Consider the following 15,027-nt stretch of genomic DNA (forward strand, 5'->3'; position numbering starts at 1 on the left):
TCCATTCCTTTAATTCATTACAGCAATACATGCAAGCTTCTCTTCTCCATGTATTTTCATTATTAGATCAAAGCAACTGGTTGGAAAAGCAAAAACACATGAAATCATTTGTTTAACTGGATAATGAACAGCTGGCATTATGATGTAGTATGCATCTACCAGAACCGTTGTGATCTACGTAGTGGTAAATGCCATGATTTTGTTTTTGCTTTTATCTCAAAAGGTCTGCACAAGCTGGAGAAGTTATCCAGCAGAGAAAAGCGAACAGGGACAAGTAGAATGTTCCTTGCACAATGAAAAGAAACATTTTCCTCCCCTGAGGTATGAATCGCCTGTACGCCTCACTGCACGTTGGGCTGAGCCCAGGTAGGAGACCGAGGATTCTGAATGAGAATCTGAACAAGTGGGAGACAGAGTCTCTGACTTTGTGAAAGGGTCAGACAGCAAGGTCTGGTTGTACAGAGAGCCATCATCCTGGGCAGAACTGAGCTCACAAAGCGAGGGACCCAGGCATGTGTTATCTCCAACTTTGAAAGTTTTACCCTTGATTATGTTTATTGTCAGCCTCAGGTTCAGCAACTTTTGTCCCGGGAAACTTATCACATGACTGATTAGAGACAAAGCCCCTTATCAAATAAGAGCATTTCTTCTTTTCAGATTGTTATTTATCTAGCTAGCTAGCTAGCTATCATCTATCTATCTCATATTCAATTTTAAAATTACCTAAAATGTTTGTGCTGTATCTTTTCCTCTCTTCTAAATCATTAATAAAGATGCTAAAACATGGGTAACCTGGGTGGCTTAGTTGCTTAAGCATCCGACTTCAGCTCAGGTCAAGATGGCGAGGTTTGTGTGTTTGAGCCCCACGTCGGGCTCCTCACTGACAGTGTGGAGTCTGCTTGAGATTCTCTCTCTCCCTCTCTCTCTCTGCCCCTCCTCCTCTTGCTCTCTCTCTCTCTCTCAAAATAAACTAAAAAAAAAAGATGCTAAAACAGCACATAACCTTGATTCCTTTGACCCACTGACCAGACGCCTCTCTTTAACCAGATCCAATAGCATTGACCTCTATGACCACCTTAAAAAAATATCAGTAGTTTTCAACCTACCAGCCTGCATTTTTTCAACAAATTCAACTTAAAATCGGAGCCTTGTGAGATCCTGCTGAACCTTCTACTGCTTATTTTAAATAGCAAACAGATCTTAGGATTACTTCTAGATAACCACCCCCTACTCACTATTGTCAGGTTTAACCTTCATAATTTATGGCAATGTATTTGCTTATAAGACTCTGGGCCCAGTTACGACCATACCAGTAGCTACCATGTATTGATGGTCATTCATGGTCAAGGCACTTTAAGATCGTAGTTTTAGTCAATTACAAAGATAGTTTGCATAATTCACATGGTGTGTCTGGGCTTATGGTTTTGATCTGTGCTCCAATTCTTGATTTTACATGAACCACTTCAAAACCAGTCATGGTCGGGGCAGTGGGGCGGGGGTGGGGGCTTGGGGAGTAGGGAATACGCTGAAATCTGAGCAATTTTAGAACTATTGACTTTTGAATGATGAGGTTTCCTGACATTCTTTTCCCTTGCTTCTTATAAATGGTTACTTGCTCATGCTGTCCATTTCTACTGAGTATTCAGTAGAATACTGTGAATACTGTGAAAGATTTCCAAATGAATAGTGTCACAGCTATTTAATAATTAATGCCTCCTTTTCTCCTAACCCTTGGTTTTTAGCCTGGATTTCGATTATTCACAGTCCTGTGGGAGTGTGCACGAATTCAATTCACATGTGGTCCTAAACCATCCCAGTTAGTGTTAAACTTTAGTAGTTTCAAACTTGCCTCCCAATGCCTTGATAACCTATAAAATTGCTACCTTATTTGATCTGTGTTTCACCCACTTTCTCTTTTGTATAGCTGTCCATTCCCTCATTCAGAGGCAACACAAATTTTACGTGTCCTAAAATAGACAATTTAAAAAGGGAGAAAATTCAGAGGACTGGTTGACCCCAACTTTGGGCTACACCAAAATAAAAAGCCAGGTTCTTTGTTTGTTTGTTTGTTTGTTTGTTTTTGTTTTTTTCAACTGCCTTTCATTAGCATTTGATTGCTGCTAGCTTAGAGTTGGATGAGGTCAATGACCTAGAGCCAGAAAGATAAGGGTTCAAATCCAAGGTTTGGTCCTACGGCACCAACTTACTGGCTGTGTTTGGGCAACCTGGTTATCTCCCTGGAGCCCAATTTCCTCATCATTACAATAGAAATAATAGCACTCAAATTATGAAGGTTTTGCATAGGAAAATAAATGCTCAGCACATAGTGTTCACTTTTATTGAATTAGGGAAAGGGCACAAGAAAGTGTACAGAAGAGCGCACAAAACATAGGTATACAGCTTCCTCAGTTTTCACAAATTGACTGTTCTCATGAAACTAATACCCAGGTCAAGAAACTTAACATGGCCAGCCTCCCAGAAGCCTCTTTTGTGCCCCTTTCTATTACCACCCCTTAAGGGTACACGTAAAGTTTCCCAAACTGGGCCCTCTTGACCGTTGGAGCCAGATAATTCTTTGCCATGGAGTGATAGGATACTCAGCTCAGTAAGAACATTTAGCAGCATCCCTGATCTGTACCGATTAGAGGCCAGTAGGATCTCCCCGGGTCTGGCAGGATGTGAGAGTCAAAATGCGTCCGGATATTGCCAAACGCTCAGGGGCGTGTGAGAATTCAAGATCTCCCTACGTTGAGAACCACTAGGATATACAGTTCTTTTTGGCGCCAGGACACGAGCTGTCCTCTGTTCTCAAGTCTTCTCCACTCCGTGGAGACCCAACCTTACCAGCTGTAGCCGAGAGGAATTTCTGAGTCACTGGCAGGTAGGTTCATCACCTACCAGTTCTGTAAGGAGGTGGTCCCTGGGTCTGGGGCCCCCGAATGTCTTGCATGTTTTCCCTTTTCTCCACAGCTTTTATCACCCCTGGCCAGTGGAAGTTTAAGTTGGCTCGACCACTTTTGGGGCACCTGGGTGGCTCAGTTGTTTAAGCGTCTGACTTCGGCTCCGGTCATGTTCGTGTGGTTCGTGCGTCAGAGCCGCATGTGGAGCTCTGCCCTGGCAGTGAGGAGCTTGCTTGGGATTCTCTCTCTTACCCTCTCTCTCTGCCCCTCCCTGACTCCCTTTCTCTCTCTCTCTCTCAAAATAAATAAATAAAAACCTTTAAAAATTTTTAAAAATAATTTGAAGGAAGTTAGGAAGGAAGGAAAGAAGGAAGGAAAGGGAGGAAGGAAGGGAGGAAGGAAGGTAGGAAGGAAGGAAGGAAGGAAGGAAAGGGAGGAAGAAAGGAAGGAAGGAAGGTAGGAAGGAAGGTAGGAAGGAAGGAAGGAAGGAAAGGGAGGAAGGAAAGAGAAAGAAAGAAGCTGGTTCAACCACTTTGGAAAACTGATGGCAGTATTTTTAAGCATTTACTAAACTAAGCATACGCTTACCCTGACGATTCCCTTTTCAGTATCTATTCAATCACTTACATCTAACCTTTCCCAGAAAGAACTGAAATAACTTGCAACCCACCATGTTGATATGTTCATTAGCCTTCCTTCCTATTTTAGTGGAATCTCACAGGTGAAAATAAGATACACTATTTCCATGATATAAGCTATAGCAAATTGAGGACCTCAGGATTAGTATTAATTGTTTTGTAACAAATTATCTTATTTATAATTTGAATCAAATTCTGAATAAGTCTACATATTGTGACTATTCTGATACGTCTATGCCTATTTTGAAATCTCTTTAAGTTATTCTGTTTCTACTCTGTTCTTTTTTCTTGCAATTTATTAGTTGAAGGAACTGGTGTTTTGTCCTATAGAGCTTCTGACCATATGAAGTTTTTTTTTTAATGTTTATTTTTGAGAGGGGGGAGGGGCAAAGAGAGAGGGGGACGGGGCAGACAGAGGATTCAAATCATGCTTGGTGTTGTCGGTGCAGAGCCCAATGTGAGGCTCCAACCCACATACGTGAGATCATGACCTGAGCCGAAGTTGAACACTAACCGACTGAGACACCCAGGTGCCCCCAAGAAATATTTTTTTTTTCAACGTTTTATTTTTATTTTTGGGACAGAGAGAGACAGAGCATGAACGGGGGAGGGGCAGAGAGAGAGGGAGACACAGAATCGGAAACAGGCTCCAGGCTCTGAGCCATCAGCCCAGAGCCCGACGCGGGGCTTGAACTCACGGACCGCGAGATCGTGACCTGGCTGAAGTCGGACGCTTAACCGACTGCGCCACCCAGGCGCCCCAAGAAATATTTTTTAAATAATATACATCATAGGGGCGACTGGGTGACTCGGTTAAGCATCCAACTTCAGCTCAGGTCATGATCTCACCATTCATGAGTCTGAGCCCCACATCGGGCTCTGTGCTGACAGCTCAGGGCCTGGAGCCTGCTTGCGATTCTGTGTCTCCCTCTCTCTCTCTGCCCCTCCCCCACTCACACTTTGTCTCACTCAAAAAGTAAATAAACATTAAAAAAGTAATATACAGCATAAATTGATGCCGATACTTCAAACTACAGAGTTTTTACTTAAATTCTTTAATCGTATTTGTGTGTCTTACCCCAAATGGAGAATCCCAGTTTTCAATAACCTTCCTAATGATATAATTAGAATATTACATAATAAAACATGTCATTTATCCCAGAACACAGTCACGATAGCCTGGGAATAGCACTATCACTCATAACGTCACAGAAATTTGTTCATTGATTTATGTAGTTCTTCAATTTATTGTTTTTGAGTTACTTAGAATAGATTCTCTCTGGCACTGTGCTACCAACTGCCGACATATGTAGGCTCGTTTGTTTTAACTTATTTTCATTTTTAGGGATGGCCTTTTTAATATTTAATTTTTTAAATAATAGGTAAATAGGTCACTCCCTTCCAAAGTCACATCTACAACACAAAATATAATCAAGTAAGTCTGATTTCTATCGCTGCCTCGTCCGTATCATTCTCTCCTTCTCCCATAAGTAACCGTTTAGAACAAATTCTATGGCTTTCCCTGCCGTTATGTTTTTTTCAGTTTTCTAGCATACACACATACAGACACACATATATTTCTCCCCCACCCCCTTAGAGAATAGGTAATCTACTAAAATATTTCCATGAAACTTAATCTTTTATGGAACAACCAGCTCTGGAGAGCACCCCACTGCAGTATTAAAAGGTGATCCCGTTCTGTTTGGCAGCTTGAATGTAACAAGCAATAGATATTTGTTTTTTTTTTTTCCATCTAGTGCTTTACAAATGACCCTGCCACGAACTATTTGGCACGTACATGCGTTTATAGTTTTACCAATGATTCCTTTGGATAGATCTTGAGAAGTTGGATTTATTGGTCAGTATATATGTAATTGTGGTAAATATTGCTAAATTCTTCTTTACAGCACTCTTACAATTTGTATCCTCCGGTGGTGTTTGGGATTGCTTGTCTCCTCCAGCCTCGCCAACCTAGTAGGTTGACAAACTTCTGGATTTTTCCAATCTGGCAAGTGAGAAATAGGATTTTAGCATAGGTTTGAGTTTCTCTCATTGTGAGAAGTGCTTTTCATATGCTGAACATCCATTTTGCATTTCTTTTGCTTTGAGCTGTCTGATTATTTATCTAGCCCATTTTTTTTTGTGCACGAATTTTGGCATTTTTTTCTATCTTTAGAACCTAATTATATAGGAATATTAGCTATCTGTGATATAAGTTACAAATATTTTTTCCAAGTTTGTCATTTTTTGAACTGTAAAAAAACTCTAATTAAAAAAAGAAAGTTTTAGTGTGTATATATATATATATATATATATATATATATATATATATTTTGTTGTTGTTGTTGTTGTCCTATAAAATCACTTAATCTATATTTTTCCATATTGTTCCTGGATTCTGATTAGTCATTAATGAACTTTTCCTCATTCACAGGCGACAGGAGAACTCACCCTTGTTTTTTTACTTGTTTTGTTTTATTTTTAAATACTTAAGTTTTTTTTTCCTGTTTGTACCTTGAAATCCATTTGATTTTCTTCTGTCACAGAGGCTGCTGTCAAAAAGTCTAGTGTCTGTCTGATTTTTCTATTACTTAAAAGCAACTTACTATTCTTCCTTGGAAGTTCAATAGTTTTACTAGAAAAATGCCTCAGTTTGGACCTTTGTTATCTAGGGTTGTCCACTTTTCCCAAGTAGACGGTGTGCCTATTCAAAATGGAATTTCAGTCAATATTCAAGGTCTGCTGAGTAAGTACATTGGAGGAGTAGACTTACGGAGTCATAGGGTATGCACATCAAGCTTTAGTAAATACCCTCAGTTTTCCCAAGTGGTTGAACCTATCTCCATTTCAACCGGTGCTGTGGGAGAGTTCTGATGGCCCCACCTCCTCCCCAACACTACATATCTCCACCTGGTCCATTCTACCTCTGGGGATGCCTGCGCAGCGGTATCTCGTGGTTTGAATCTGCATTTCCCTGATGACTAAAGAAGCCGGGCACATCTTCATACCTTTCTTTCACTATTTGGATACAGCACTGTCCCCTACCCCCCCCCCCCCCCGTGATGTAAGTTACAAATATTCTCCTAAATTTGTCATCTTTAAACTCTAATTATTGATAAAGTTTCGGGGTGATGGTGGGGTGGTCCGAAGCTGATGGCCACGAAAGGATTCTGGAAGATGTCTTTGGTGCAACAAAACGTGATTTTATTAAAGCAGGAAGAGCTGCACTGGGGTTGTGGCCAGTGGCCAGTTATGAAGGTGGGAAAGGTAAAGTCAAAAGATAGGCCTCCAGAAGGACTTTGATATGTTAAAGAGGACTCCTAAGCTACTTGAAGCCTTGCTATTGTCAAAGCTAAGGTTGTCCTCCCATTAGGACGGTAAGGGGTCCCTGGAGAAATGTTCTACTCTGTATTTGCCTCAAGTATTTGTCCGTGGGCTGCAGGCGATAAGGAAATTTAATTTTACCTGCCATTTTTTTTCTTGCCTTTGTTCCCCATATCACTGTAGAGGGGTGATGTTGGGGCTCCGGGAAACCAAGTCTATGGGTTTCTGAAGATTAGGCTATTGATAAGATGCCTTTTTCTTGTAATTTAGGAAGATATTTGTAAACTGATAGAGACTCACATCCTTTATGACTGTGGTGTCTATCAGTTAATCATTGGTCTTCTCTCCTTTCCTTTGTCCTAGGGGAATATCACACACATCCCACCTTGGGGGTGGGGGTGGGGTGGGGTTGGGGGTTGGGGGGCTGGGGGGTTGCTAGCTTGTATTTTTGCCCTCAGCCTGCCTCATGCTCCCTTATCAATTATGATGGCTTTTGTAAAAAAAAAAAAAAGAAAGAAAGAAAAGAAAAAAAGAAAAGAAAAGAAAGAAAAAGAAAAAAGGGAAAGTTTTAGTTTTTATATATATTTTTTCTTTTTACACATTTATTTGGTGGTTTTGCTCTCTGTAGTTTCAGTCACCTGTGGTCAATCATGGTCCAGAAACAGATGATCCTCTTTTTGGTGAATGGTGAGAAAGTCTGTAATAGCCTAACATTACATCACAGCGTCTGCATTTTTCACCTCCTTTCATTTTATCATCTCACATCATCACGAGAAGGATGAGGTACAGCGTAATATGAGATATTGAGAAAGAGAGAGACCACATTCACATAACTTTTATTGCAGTATGTTGTTATAATTATTCTATTTTATTATTAGGCAGTGGTGTTCATCTCTTACTGGCCTAATTTATAAATTATCCAAGGGATGTATGGGATAAAACGTGATATACATAGGGTTCGGTGCTATCTGAGGTTTGAGACATCAACTAGGAATCTTAGAACGTTCCCCTGTGGACAAAGAGAGCCACCTGTAATTCTCCTTTGTGAAGTGTTTATTCAACTTTTTGCCATTTTTTTTTCCTATGTGAATTACCCTGGCTTTCTTCCATTGCATTATAGAATGTCCTTACGCATAATCTGCATATGAATCACCTGTCAGAGATATGGATGGCAAGCATCTTTCCCATGTTATGACTTGCCTTTTTACTTCTTATGACTTGCCAATGATGTCTTTCAATGAAAAGAAACTCTAAATTTTAACGCAGTGCAATTTATTGCTTTTCTACTTGTTTTAGGATGGAGACGTGGGTCAGAATAGCTTCATAGCTATTGTTCTTGCAAAGCGATTAACAAACACGGCTTTGCATTTTGAATGCTTTGTATTCTCCTTTATAACACTGGTGTCTAAACCTTCTGCCTCCTTCACCCTTTTCTCCATGTTGCATTTGATTTCATTTCCAGTCATAGCAGTTTTTAACTTATGGGGGAGGGCGGAGAGGGGGGGGACTTTGTCCTGAAAGGAAGCTTCGGTCTATTGGTTTTGAGATTTGAGTGTTCATAGTACCAAGATGGCTCCAGCTCGCTCAGACCTTACCAGGCACTCGCCTAAAAATTGAAATGTGCAAAAGTCCCTGCTAGTCTCAAGGACTGCCATACCTCTGAGTACTTTTTGGAAATTTGAGTTGAGTTGTTTGGTTCATTAGGTTTTTTTCTTTTTTTTTTTTTTTTTATCTCAGATCCATCCAATGTTCCATGCCTCCTTTGCTGATATCATGTAGGTCTTGAAACTGTCAAGTTTGTCCTCACCCGTTTATATGTTGAAGTTCATGGGGAAGTCATGTTACCTACTTCGGGTGACTTCTGTTATAGATAGGGTTTGGTTATGCTTGCCTTCATGAAATGATTTGGAAAGATTATATATGTGTATAATATATATAGTCTTCATCATCTTCCCTGAATTTCTCTCACTACAGTTATTATCCTCATTGTGCAGAGGGGGAGCCAAGCCCTTAGAGAATCTTGGTCAAAGCCAAATAATGGAAACATGTGGATTAAGAATCAAGCCTATCTCTACGAACTCTAAGGTTTTAATACCTTGTGCTTCTACTTACGTTTTTACTTCCTCCATTCTATGGCTTACTTATATTATTTATATTATTGATTGATTGATTGATCGATATTTTATTTTTAAGTAATCTCTACACCCAATGGGGGGCTCAAACTCACAACCCTGACTGAGATCAAGAATCGCATGTTCTACTGACTAAGCCAGACAGGCACTCTTATTTCTCTTTATTTTCATCTAATTAAAAAAAAAAATCCTGTCTGACATGTTTCAGAAAGTATATAATATTTTAATAATCTTGTATAAACATATAATCTATAAATAAATAAAACTAAATTATTGGAAGCTGTTCAAAATACCTTAACTGCTCAGTATTCACAGGGTTTTTTTTTTTTTTAATGTAAAGATCTAGTAACTTAATCAGTGTGTATTAAACTATGTAATAGGAAGTTTGAGTACTTGCTATCATGAAGAAAATAAGAATCCTGACAACAAAGATTCATTTTCATCTTCTTTATAATAGCCAGTTGTTATAATGCGAGGAAAGACAATGAAAATACATGAGAAATTATAAACAAGTGTTTTCATATTGTGGATTCTGATGCTGTAGATATCCAAATTTCGTATGCAACCGAAAATACAAATTACTGAAGTTTCGTGTCACATTAGCTGAATTGGGAAAACAACATCTATTTGGAGAGATAAACATTTGATGGAAATTGGCTCAACACTACACACCAGGCTATTTTTTCCCTTCTTTCACTGTTGCTTAAAAGTATAATAAAGAGAAGTACAGTGAGAATGCCTGGAAGAATAAAGTCTCCCAGAATCATTAAACAACACCAGTTGGATCATAAGCAGAAATATTCAGTGAGGTTTAATTTGGAGGCAGGGTTTCCTTCTTAGGTCAAAAACGATAGGATGCATTAAAGAGACTCCTTTGTGTTGGTTGCTATGGCTGTTATAACAAATTACCAGAAATTTAGCGTCTTGTTTAGACATATTTGGGGGCACCTGGGTGGCTCACTAGGTTGAGCATCTGACTCTTGATTTCAGCTCACGTCATAATCCCAGCGTCCTGGGATCAAGCCCTGCATCGGGGTCCATGCTGAGTATGGAACCTGCTTAAGATTCTCTCTCTCTCTCCCTCTACCCCTCTTCCCCGCTTGCATTTTCTCTCTCTCTTAAATTAAAAAAAAATATAATAAAACATTTGGGGGCAGCTGGATGGCTCGGTGGGTTAAGCGTCTGATTTTAGCTCAGGTCACAATCTCACAGTTCATGAGTTCAAGCCCTGCATCGGACTCTGTGCTGACAGCTCAGAGCCTGGAGCCTTCTTCAGATTCTGTGTCTCCCTCTCTCTCTGCCCCTCTCTGGCTCACGCTCTGTCTCTTTCTCTCAAAAATAAATAAACGTTAAAAATATATGTATAATAATATTTTTAAAAAAGCTGGACAAATTTGCCTTATAGTTCTAGGAATCAGAAGTCCCAAATGATCTCACTTGGCTAAAACCAAGTTATCAACAGTTCTACATTTTTTTTAGAAGCTCTAGGGCAGAATTGGTTTTCTTGCATTTCCCAGCTTCTAGAGGCCACTCCCACACCCTTGCTCCTGACCCCTCCTCTATCTTCAAAGCCAGCAATGTTGTGCAGAGTCCTTCTCATTCTACCTTCCTCTGGTTTTTTCCAATTCCCTATTCCACGTGCAAGGACTTTAAAACACTGTGTGTGTGTGTGTGTGTGTGTGTGTGTGTGTGTGTGTATTCATATGAACAGCAACCTTGACTCCCCTTTGCCATGTAGCCTAACATAGTCACAGGTCCAGGAATTAGGATGTGGACCTCCATAATGGGTCATTATTCTGCCTACCACACTTACTAAGGTTTTCTAACCTAAATTGACAAATTCTGATAGAAGCACATTTCTCTCTTGTTTTTTGAGGGGATTCCATCATCCATATTTATTTTCAAAACAGAATATCTTTTTCTTTTTTTAATTTTGCTAATGTTTTATTTATTTTTGAGAGAAAGAGAAAGAGAGAGAGAGAGAGAGCAGGGGAGGGGAAGAGAGACAGAGGGAGGCACAGAATCTGAAGCAGGCTCCAGGCTCTGAGCTGTCAACACAGAGCCGGATGCGGGGCTCGGACCCACACACCACGAGGTCATGACCCAAGGCCGAAGCTGGTCCCTTAACCGACTGAGCCACCCAGGCGCCCCAAAGCAGAATTTCTTATGCTCGTGTCGATTAAGCCCACGCCTTCACATGGGCAAGTGCATGCACACATATATACATACACACAGGCCTACTTTATTTAGATCACTGAAAAAACAATAGTACGTGAAAAAAAACCACATCCTATTTATAATGAGAACGTGTCTTAATCGAGTCTCGAATGCCGTGTGGGAGGATATCAAGAGAATCAAACTAAGAATCAGAAAATCGACGTTCTCCACCCGATTCTGCCCTTTTGTAAACTTTAACGTAAAAGGTTAGTAGTAGCAGCGCTTGAAAGAGCTGTGTAGACAGTCATGGGCATTTAGTTATCTTAGAGGTATTCCCCATCATTAAAACTCCATTAAGGAGGCTCCCAGCCAACTAATGGTCAGGTCCCGAGGTAAAGAACTGAAGGATGATAATCCTGTTGTAAATCGAACCGAGAAGGAAATGCTTTCCTATGGTAAAGCCAGGATGGGAACCAAATAAAAGCCAGAACTCTAAAACTCTAATTCTTGATGTTATGGCTAATACTAACTCTTGAACTGTTGAGTACGAAGGTGTGGTACGTGGTACCTAAGTTTCTCCACTAGGGTAATAGGATGAGATACTTAGGAATAGCACCCTACAGACTGGCTTTGTGCATGAAACGTGTCCAGTTTTCAAGATCCTGGCATTAGATTAGCCTATTTTGTTGTGCAACAACGCTGCCTCAATGTTCAGCCAAAGCGGATGTTGAAACTCGTCATTAGATAGAGTTTCGGCTTCTATTTCCCCAATTTTCGATTTCACACACCCATGTTATGCTTGTCTCCTATCATTTCAGAAAATCCCAAATTGCCAATCGTAATTGCATAATTCTTTTTGAACACGCTGTCAAAACTATAGGCTTAAATCTAAAAATTCAAGTCCTTTCAATTGATTGGTTTGGGTGGGGAATTTGCTCGCTGGATTTGGCCCAAGATTGGATTGAAGTCGTTGATTATCTTAATAGTATACTTAAATTTGAACCACACAGCTTCATTACTTTTGATTCACGCTAGGAAATGATTATGTCGGAACTGGAAACCGTAAAGCTAGAAATTGTACAATAATAGAAATACCACTTAAGCTGTGAGTAGCAAAGGCAGACTTGAACCTTGCTGAAACCTCAAGCCAACAACCAGCGGCATTTCTTTTGTCTCCAAATCTCTTTTCTCTTAAAAATCAGTGAGCTGCACGGAACTCCGTCCGCCAAAGAGATATCAGGTGCACGCATTTGGAAGTGCACATATGCTTTTCCGCAAACAGACAACAGGTCAGGCTAATGAGAAGTGTTCGCCTGAGGAATTCATCACGTTTTAATAGGTTTGTCATCTTGACATGAGGGATCACGTTAGTCATCATTTCCCACAAAGGTGAATCCCTGCACTGGACAGCGGTTTTGCATTTTAATGCTTGATGAATGAAAATTCCACCGCCGGCGTCTACTCCTGCCCCCTACTATCATTTAGGACATACATTTAGCCGGGCTCAATTTTGCAGAGAATTTTTTTTTTTTTTAATGCCAAGACCAGGAGAAAAGTTAACTTCTAGCTGTGTGAACTGAAGTCAGTTCGTGCCACTGGGTCTTGCTTTTCTGATTTGTCAAGTGGGGGCTTTGTGTGGAGAAAGTCTGGCAATTTCATGCAGATAGAAAGCGATAAGAGAAGAGAGCTAGACCAGCTGTTTAAGCAATTTGGAAAAGCGCGAGGTCTTTTCTCTCATTATTGGAAATGAGACATTTTTGTGTCGGATTAGGATAATCCATACTGTTTAATGTATAGATTTCTATATTGTGAAGTAAGTCCAGGTCCCATTTGAATTTTCTTTTTCTTTAAGCCTCAAGACCACATGCCTTTATGTTTTTGTTCTGTTGATTTTAGTCCGTGTTTCAACTCCTCCAGGTTTGAGCTCAGGATGCCAATGGCCCATGGGCACCCACCTCATTTCCCGCCCACCTGCTACTTCTTCTCTTGGGTCCTATCTACAGCATCCGGGGCCACATGTCCTTCTCTTCCTCGATTTTCTCTCTGATTCTGCTGAAGTATGTCTAGAAACAAACTTCTAAGACAGACTATATAGAAAGTTAAGTATTGGAGCCTTTTCCTGTCTCAAAATGTACTTATTTGGTACTCACCCTTGTCTTCGGTCAAAGGTTCAGTGTTGATTTCATGATACTCCCTTGTTGTAATCTCTGGGACACTTCTCTGAGTTTCTGTTTCAATCTTTCAATTAATTGTCTAATTTGAGGGGCGCCTGGGTGGCTCAGTCGGTGAAGCAGCCGACTTCGGCTCAGGTCATGATCTCGAGGTCCGTGAGTTCGAGCCCCGCGTCGGGCTCTGGGCTGACCGCTCAGAGCCTGGAGCCTGTTTCAGATTCTGTGTCTCCCTTTCTCTGACCCTCCCTCGTTCATGCTCTGTCTCTCTCTGTTTCAAAAATAAATAAGTGTTAATTGTCTAATTTGACCAATCATAGTTTAAATTTGTTATTTTTCCCATAGCATATATTTCTGTTGTTGTTGTTGTTTTTCTTCTTTTTCTTCTTCTTCCTATATTCTCAAATCTGAAGGTAATAGAATGTTTTCTGTTTTCAGTTTGTGCTTTTTTTTAACTTTATTTATTTTGAGAGAAAAATAGATGAGCAGGGGGAGGGGCGGGGAGAGAGGGAGCGAGAGAGGGAGAGAAAGATTGAGAGAGAATGAGAATCCCAAGCAGGCCCCACGCTATCAGCACCGAGCCCGATGCAGGGCTCAATCACACGAACCATGAGATCATGACCTGAGTGGAAATCAAGAGTCGGATGCTTAACCGACTGGGCCACCCAGGCACCCCTCTGTTTGTTTTTATATGTCTTCCTGAGTCATCTTTTTCTTTCCTGTTGGTTTTTCTTTCACATTACTTTTTTCCTCACAGGTCTGTGGATCCATTGTTTATTCGTTTTATTTTGGACCAAAGAACTCGATTGGCCGTTCTAGGCAAGAGCTGCAATTTTCTCTGCTCAAGGACAAGTAGGTCCTTCTCAGGATAAGTCTGCCTTTGGAAGAAGATCTTTGTCTGGGAAGATTGTGCCCACCGGCAGCACGGGTTTCCATTCGGGTAGGTAGAGAGTCTGGTCCAGCCGATGGGTCCTTCCAAACTCTGGAGTAAGAAAGACTTTGTTCTGAGCTTGCCGTCACCACGCTATGAATGTTGATGTTACTAACAGATGACACTTAGGCTGTTCTAAGTATTTCAAACAGAATAATTATTTAATTCTCAAAACAACTATGTGAGGTAGTGCTATAATTATCCCCCGTCTTACAGATGAAGACAGTGAAGCACAGATAGTTAAGGAAATCGTTCAAGGTCGTAAGGAATAGACCTGAGCTTTAATTTTTTTTTTTTCAACGTTTATTTATTTTTGGGACAGAGAGAGACAGAGCATGAACGGGGGAGGGGCAGAGAGAGGGGGAGACACAGAATCGGAAACAGGCTCCAGGCTCTGAGCCATCAGCCCAGAGCCTGACGCGGGGCTCGAACTCACGGACCGCGAGATCGTGACCTGGCTGAAGTCGGACGCTTAACCGACTGCGCCACCCAGGCGCCCCTAGACCTGAGCTTTAAATCCAGCCAGGCTGGCTCTGGAGCCTGTGCCCTTGACTGTTACATCTCCTGCCTTAAGAAAAATCCGTTGGTATTCTCACAAGAAGAAATCTTGAGTTTTATGGGTCAAGACCATGCTGGCTTGCTGCGAATCCCCCTTCTCCCAGAACCTCTTCTCCTTCATGCCCCTTTGACACCTTGCCAACTTAAAGCTGAGCTTTCTGAGTATCGCCAAGGGCAAAGTCTCTCCCTTCTCCAATCCACCTGTGTGGGGACGCCACT

The sequence above is a fragment of the Leopardus geoffroyi genome, chromosome B3 (assembly GCF_018350155.1).
Source record: "Leopardus geoffroyi isolate Oge1 chromosome B3, O.geoffroyi_Oge1_pat1.0, whole genome shotgun sequence".
NCBI lineage: Eukaryota > Metazoa > Chordata > Mammalia > Carnivora > Felidae > Leopardus > Leopardus geoffroyi.